This window comes from Lissotriton vulgaris, chromosome 1_1, assembly GCF_964263255.1.
Source record: "Lissotriton vulgaris chromosome 1_1, aLisVul1.2, whole genome shotgun sequence".
Classification (NCBI taxonomy): Eukaryota; Metazoa; Chordata; class Amphibia; order Caudata; family Salamandridae; genus Lissotriton; species Lissotriton vulgaris.
In genome coordinates this window covers 650,344,408-650,352,565 of record NC_141685.1, presented here as the reverse complement: position 1 = coordinate 650,352,565, position 8,158 = coordinate 650,344,408, and the positions used below count along the sequence as shown (strand labels likewise).

Below are 8,158 nucleotides of genomic sequence, written 5' to 3'. Positions count from 1 at the left end.
CGGTTTTCAGAACCTTTTGGTTTGGTTCTTGAACTATTTTTCTCTTGTTTTTTTTCCATTTATTATTTTTGTTAGTGCTATACTTGTCCGTTGTGGACATCGTATGTGTCTTATATTAGGATGCCTCTTTTAAGTAAGACAGGCTGTTTTGGATGTCGATGTTGGTCCACTGATGCTCGATTGGAAGAGAGTCAGTCTGCTCCTTAGGAGGGTTCCCCTAATTTTGACATATACGTCAAGCATGGTATTGGCCCTACTATGTTTAGCACGTTGTGGCATAAATATATGAGGGACAATGCTGAGCTACAATGGCCACTTACTGGTTCGTATGATGAACAAAAACTGAATTTCCTTTTTTTTTGTGTATGAGGCAAAACATTTCTTACGTTTTCAATGTATAGTGATTTACACAATCATACAGGCTGGAATTCAACTATTTTTAACACAGCAGAAGTGGAATCTCATTGAGTACGCACATTCAAATGCAAGGCAATATACTTCAGCAGTGATCAGAATTTCTTAAAACAAAGTGGAATGATCACTATGTTGATGTATAAAAACATCACATACTGGTAAATATTATGCTTCTAACTTCACTGACTTCAAGACCACACGTGCATCATTGTTTTCCTCTGCTTCATTCAACTCCTTTATGGCCGAGATACCCGCCACCCCCTCTCAACACAATCCCCAAGAATTGGGAAACCGGAAACAGTTCTTGAACTTTTGGAAGGCGGGAAGGGAGTCACCCTTCCCGGCCGTATTTATTAAAATATGAAACAAAAGAAAACATAAAAATAACAGTTTCATATAATGTACAATTTCATTTCCACATTACGATGTTGGCTAACCTTAACAGATCTCTAATACAAAGGTTCTCCTAGCCAAACTAACATCCTACAAAACATTTGACTTGAAATTGTACATCCGAACGTTAAGGGCCAACGGCAAGGTCGTAACCGGTGTCAGATCCCTAAACCAGAAATACCCCCCTCACTTGTGAGAGGAGCGACCGCACAGAGGCGTACCTCAAGTGCATCTACCAATTTCCCTTTGTACTTGACGGGGGCCCCAATAAACTCGACGCCATTTAACGGTCGTTCGAGGACTCGTGTGAGGTGTCTAAAAGGTAGCGTAAACCCCCTCCCGCACCCCACACAACTTACCCATCTGCCGTCGCAGATGTCCTGGCCCCGGGAAATTCCCCAGGAGGGGCCGTAGCCCCTCCTATCCAGGAAGGGGCCTTGACCACCTTTCCTTTCCTTCCGGCGGCCTCTCCTTAGACAGGACCGCCTCCCCGTTGAGGGGCCAATTGGCCACCTCCCCCGCGCGCTCCCATCCGTAATGGGTGACGCCCCCTCATAGGGATCTTCCAATTACTGCTCACCGATCATGACCTTACCGCCCGACCAAAATAAATACGACAGTTCTACCTAAGTTACTAAGATTTACAAAGCAAAACAACATTTATTATCAAGCGTAAATACTGATCAATCCTTGTTCAAAATTACTTTATTTGCAAAACATACTGAAAATAACCAATCTTTATTGCATCGTTAAGAAATTTCACGACAATCATCACAACCTGTAAGAAAACAGAGAAAACAAAAGATACTATATCAACTGTATTTACAACGAATCGCTGTCCTCAGGGGCTGGTGGGTGGGTCAAAATTGCTCTTCGTTCCGTCTCGAGCTCACGTGCAGCGGGAGGTGCAGCTTCAGAGCACAGGAACAAGAGGATGCTTTCTTGGCTTCCGCTCCTTTTATCCGTCTTCAGGGTGGGCGTGAACCCGCCCCCGCCTGCCTCCGAGGGCGTGGCCGGCCGCGTTGGTGTCTAGGCCAGCCCACTCTAGGGCGGGAAAAAGGCGCGCCCCGGCTACGCCGCTTCGGGCATACCAGCCGAGACTCGCCTCCCGCCCAAGATGGCTTCCCGGGGGGATCGTGGTACTCCACCATACGTTCGGAGGGACCGATTGGTCGCCCCTTTCCATATGGCCGAGATACCCGCCACCCCCTCTCAACACAATCCCCAAGAATTGGGAAACCGGAAACAGTTCTTGAACTTTTGGAAGGCGGGAAGGGAGTCACCCTTCCCGGCCGTATTTATTAAAATATGAAACAAAAGAAAACATAAAAATAACAGTTTCATATAATGTACAATTTCATTTCCACATTACGATGTTGGCTAACCTTAACAGATCTCTAATACAAAGGTTCTCCTAGCCGAACTAACATCCTACAAAACATTTGACTTGAAATTGTACATCCTAACGTTAAGGGCCAACGGCAAGGTCGTAACCGGTGTCAGATCCCTAAACCAGAAATACCCCCCTCACTTGTGAGAGGAGCGACCGCACAGAGGCGTACCTCAAGTGCATCTACCAATTTCCCTTTGTACTTGACGGGGGCCCCAATAAACTCGACGCCATTTAACGGTCGTTCGAGGACTCGTGTGAGGTGTCTAAAAGGTAGCGTAAACCCCCTCCCGCACCCCACACAACTTACCCATCTGCCGTCGCAGATGTCCTGGCCCAGGGAAATTCCCCAGGAGGGGCCGTAGCCCCTCCTATCCAGGAAGGGGCCTTGACCACCTTTCCTTTCCTTCCGGCGGCCTCTCCTTAGACAGGACCGCCTCCCCGTTGAGGGGCCAATTGGCCACCTCCCCCACGCGCTCCCATCCGTAATGGGTGACGCCCCCTCATAGGGATCTTCCAATTACTGCTCACCGATCATGACCTTACCGCCACAGGCCGGATAGTTGACCGGCTATCCGGACCCCCCACAAAAGACTCCTACCTAAAGGTCATGCTGTAAACTCCTTAACCATGCTATGAAGTCTCCTATGAGTAATTCGTTCCCCACCCGGGACAAATGAACACCGTCCCCCAAATACATACTGTCCCCTTTAATACAACCATGCGAAACAGAATGCAGTGTACTTGAACGAAACAATCTACTCATTTTATTATTAATTTTCCTTACTGAATGATTCAGCGCAGAAACAGAAATAGCCCCCCGCCACACTTTCCGTGGGATCATATGGGACCATGCAATTGTGCACCCTGGAACTCTTCTCGCCAACCAACTTACCGTGGAAAGCATCGCCTCAAGAAGAAGTCGTCTACCAGTGGTCACCAAATCATTGCCCCCAAGATGTACTATGACTACAGACGGCGGTGACCTTGTCCGCCCTAACAAACCCTCGAAAAATGATCGAAACTGGTCAATACAGAGCCCGCCCTTTCCGTAGAAGGACACACTGTACCTGTATTCCCCAGCCACGTGAATCATGTCACCTGCTTTGAATACGTCCGCGGCACGCCTCACGTATGAGTGGCCCACGACCCACACCTCCTTTTTCACAGCCGGCAATGTCTGACCGCTGGCCCCCCGGTGTCGGGTCGACTGGACAGTCCGCCCCGCCTCGTAGGCTTGCGCAACTGAAAACCAAACAAAAACAAGAAGCGTGAGCACATCATTACAGCTTCACAACATGTGCAACCGCACATACCTCTTATAACAGTTCGAGGACCAACGCCCCACACGTTTTACTTGTTCAACGTTCAGACCCCTGGCTGTAGCTTCCGTAGCAGCCCCTATCCGAAAGGAATGGGTCCCAAAGTCGCCTGGGTTCAAGCCCGCGGCAGAAATCGACATCGCAAGCACCCGCTGAAACTGAAACCTCGTCAGTGGGGTGGCGTCAGCGTGTCTTAACAAGGTCCCCCCCCATGCTGCCACCCTCTGTGCTAAATATTCCTCTACGCACCCCACAGGGCACATGGCAGACCCGGGGATCCTCTGGATGATTACGCAGTCCCCGATTGCATCCTGATCGGATTTGGACCTGACAAACGAGACCGTCATTGTCTCCTCCCTGACCTGAATGTGTTCCCGGCACAGTCCCCCCATCGTATCCCGCTTGTTCCTTGCCACTAATTCGCTTACCCGCATAGCCCCATGGAATGCTAATGCAAATGCGGCTCGGAACAACACTGCTTCGTACTGGGATGAACATGTTACCGGTAGCACGGATAATAACAGGGCCAACCTATCCAGACCTATCGGGTGCCTATCGTCTACTCTGCGACCCTCAAGGCGTTGCCACCCACGTAGCGCTTTTTGCACAACGAAAGACGCTGTCGGGTCCTGGATCCCATGAGCCCTTGCCATGAAGGAAATGGCGGCCCGATGCCTCTGGGCCGTAGCTACTGACTTGCCCGCGTGACGTAAAGAGAGCAGGAATCTCACTACACACTCTTCCAGACCCCAAAGCTCCCTCCCGGCAGTACCCAAAAAGGCCCAATAGGAACGGAACGCCCCTTCATATGCCTTCCTCGTCCTGGGTGCTAAACTCTCTCCCACGAGGTCTTGTAGTTCGGGGCACCGAGAGACCAGAGAGCTTCGGGAAAGGGTGCCGCCACCGGGTCCGCTGTGGGCAGAAAACCCCAGAAGGCCTGCATACGGAAACGAGAGAGCGCATCAGCCGCTTGGTTCATCACCCCCGGCACGTGTCGCGCCCTAAACAGTACATTCAGTTGCATGCACAACAACACAATTTCTTTGAGCAGTCTCAGAATCAATTTGCAACGTGCTGCCTGACTATTGATACACTCAACCACGGTCATGTTATCAGACCAGAACACCACAGAGTGATCCCTAAACCCTTCTGGCCATGTTTTCAAGGCCACCAGAATAGGGAACAGTTCGAGAAAAGCAATGTTACTCGTCAACCCGCACTCATGCCACCATGACGGCCATTTTTGAGCCGACCATTGTGTACCCAATATGGCGCCAAAACCCATACTCCCCGCCGAGTCTGTCCATAGCCCCAACTCCTCGGAAGACACTGCTGGTTTATTCCAGACAATTCGACCATTGAAATCCGCCAGGAATGCAATCCAAATGCGCATGTCCTGGCGAACCTCTGCCGAGAGTCTCGTACGATGATGTCCTTCCTTCAAGCCGACCATGGACTGTGCAATCGAGCGGGAAAAGGGGCGCGCCATCGGCATTACTCTCAGGGCAAAATTCAACTGACCCACCACCTGTTGCAACTGATGCAGGTTCACTTTCGTTGCACGAATACATGTCTCAAGGGATAACCTGAATTTTAACACTTTTTCTTTAGGTAATCGAAAACAACCTTCCACCGAGTCGAGCTCGATCCCCAAAAACTCGATCAAGGTCGAGGGGCCCACCGTCTTACCTGGCGCCAATGGCACACCGAATTGATTCATTAGGACACAAAATTCATGTAAGGCCTGTCCACACTCAGAATCCCCGGCTGCCCCCAGAAACAGAAAGTCATCGAGATAGTGCATAACATGTTGAAAACCTGTCTTCCTCGTGAATACCCACTGCAGAAAACAACTGAATTTCTCGAAATAGGCACATGAAATGGAGCATCCCATTGGCATACATTTATCCATGTAATAGCGACCCTGAAACTGAAGACCAAGGAGACGCTGATCGTCTGGGTGTACCGGGAGCAACCGGAACGCTGACTCGATGTCCGATTTGGCCATCAGCGTCCCGGGCCCCAGGCGATTCAACATGGCAACGGCCTCATCGAAAGATGCGTACCGCACCGAACATACTTCCGGGTCTATTGCGTCATTCACGGAAAGACCACGTGGGGCTGATAAATTGTGTATCAGCCGAAACTCACCCGGGTCCTTCTTGGGGACCACCCCTAGAGGAGAACACACAAAATTAGCAACTGGTGGCAAATCGAATGGACCGGCGACACGACCTCGAGTCACCTCTTTCCCAATCTTTACCTGCACCACTGCCGTGTGCTGTAAGACCGACATTTGATTCTTACAGTCCAGTACCCCCTGAAAATCCCCCACTGGGATGCGGAAACCATATGAAAACCCGTTCCGTAACACCCCAGCGGAAGCATGATCTGGGTATTCGCTGAGCCAAGGAATCATTGCCATGGTATCAATCGGGGTCGGTAAAGGCGCCCCTCGGACTATATTAGACCTGTTTGGCGCCTCCCTTACCACCGTTATCACCCGTTTTGGCTCTGCACATGGACTCAGGATGGGATGGCTGCCCGCACCCCCCACACTCATGTCTGAATTTGCATGACCCCTGGGGCCTGGTACATTTGCCCCTGTTAAAATTCCAACAGATCCCCCTTTTACCTGTGTTGCCACTCGGTTTCGTGTGGAACTCGTTACCTGCACCCGTCCGAAAGGGCGTCCCAGAATTTTGGCGGGAGGATTCCCCCCCGTTACTCCCTACTAATGGCACCTTCAACATCCCTGTACTCTCCATTTTTTGCCAAGACACAGAGTCGTAACAATCCCAAGACAACAATGGGTTGTGTTCTTTAGCTTTTCTAAACAAATTATCATAGCAGAACCATTGATTGCCCCCATATGCCACAGAATACTCCATAATACGTGACTGATAAATGGGTAACTCGGTCAACAACTCAGGCCTGCGCTCCCCCATGATGGAAGTAAAAATTCCCCACGCTCTGCCCCAAGTACCAATGGTCTCGTCAACCTTAAAGGCGGCCATTTTTGCACGCCAAACACTCGGATGCATGAGCTCCTTTTGACTCTTTACATGCTCGATCTCGTAATGGTCGGTAAGCAATGAAAACATGTTTACATATTTATCTGCCCAAATCAATTCCTTGATTTCTAGTGGGACGTGCTGGGCAATCTTCTCCTTACGAGAAGGTGCAGACTCCCCCCCCGCATTCGGCAATGGCCGCTTACCTGAAGTAGACCCCACGTTTGTCGCCAAACTTGGGCCTGCTGTACTCCCAACCGCCGGGACCTGTGGGGAAACAGAAGATGGCGTCTTCGCAGCCTCCCTAGATTCCCGCAGTTGCCTCATCACTGCCCGGGCGTCGTCAGCCGTGGCGCCCTCGCTATCGTTTCCCAACAACGCTGCCAATTGTGCCGCTAACTCAGGGGGCATATCCTCCCTGTTCGCAGGGGTGACCACCACAGGGATTGGATTCCCCTCCTTTGGTGCCGGGGTTGGCTCCTCTCGTGGGGCTTCGGGAACCGGGGTCTCCCCCCCAAGTGCTCCCCTTCTGGGCCTCTTGCTTTTTCCTCCGGGAATTGTCCCCTGTAAAGGCTGTTTCGATCCTCCCTCCCCGTCCTTAGCCTCAACCTTTCTCTTCAGATCGGCTATCTCCTTCATGAGTATGCGGAGCATCTCGTCGGTACCGACCCGCTTTCCGACCTTCTTGGGCATTCTTAGACGGGATATCTGTAAGACAAAAAGAGGGATTACAACGCTCAAAATTGCTCTTCGTTCCGTCTCGAGCTCACGTGCAGCGGGAGGTGCAGCTTCAGAGCACAGGAACAAGAGGATGCTTTCTTGGCTTCCGCTCCTTTTATCCGTCTTCAGGGTGGGCGTGAACCCGCCCCCGCCTGCCTCCGAGGGCGTGGCCGGCCGCGTTGGTGTCTAGGCCAGCCCACTCTAGGGCGGGAAAAAGGCGCGCCCCGGCTACGCCGCTTCGGGCATACCAGCCGAGACTCGCCTCCCACCCAAGATGGCTTCCCGGGGGGATCGTGGTACTCCACCATACGTTCGGGGGGACCGATTGGTCGCCCCTTTCCATTCATTCTCTAAAAGCTGTGTGAGATCTCCATGTGCAGCTTCTAATCTACGCTGGCAATCGGGTATCATCATTCGGGATTCTTGCAGCACTTCAATTTTTTTTTATTACGTACTCATCCCCGCCATCAGCTTTCAGTTTTCAACTTTTTCTTCTTGTTGTTTTGCTTCCTTTTCATACATTGCCTTTTCTTTCACCAATCTTTTTACTGCACCGGTCTTGATCTTAATCTGCCTGACGCGCGGGTCTGCCATTTCTGTGTGGAATGAAGGTTTGAAGAAGTGGACCGTACTGCAGTGAAGGTAAATGAGTGCACAAAACGTGAATTTCTTGTAGGACAAATTGTTCGCTAAAAAGAGCAGGCCGTAAATGTTTGATTCTCTAAGAGTACGGCAGAAAGAAGCAAAGCAATGGTGTATGAGAGCAGAGAAACAGGCCTGGAAAAGACAGACGCAAACAATAATGCAGAACGCAGTGGCCTATGAAAAGGAAAAGATAGAGAAAGGCATAGAATGTGCAGAAAGGCAGTGCCGATTACAGAATGAAAATGGTATGTCGCCAGAGA

General features: G+C 50.7%; 1 pseudogene; it reads right to left on the bottom strand.

The window, feature by feature from the left end:
• Positions 1–579: 579 nt before the first annotated feature.
• Positions 580–7,884, bottom strand: LOC147747604 (tubulin-specific chaperone A pseudogene; annotated as a pseudogene).
• Between the last annotated feature and the right edge of the window lie 274 nt (positions 7,885–8,158).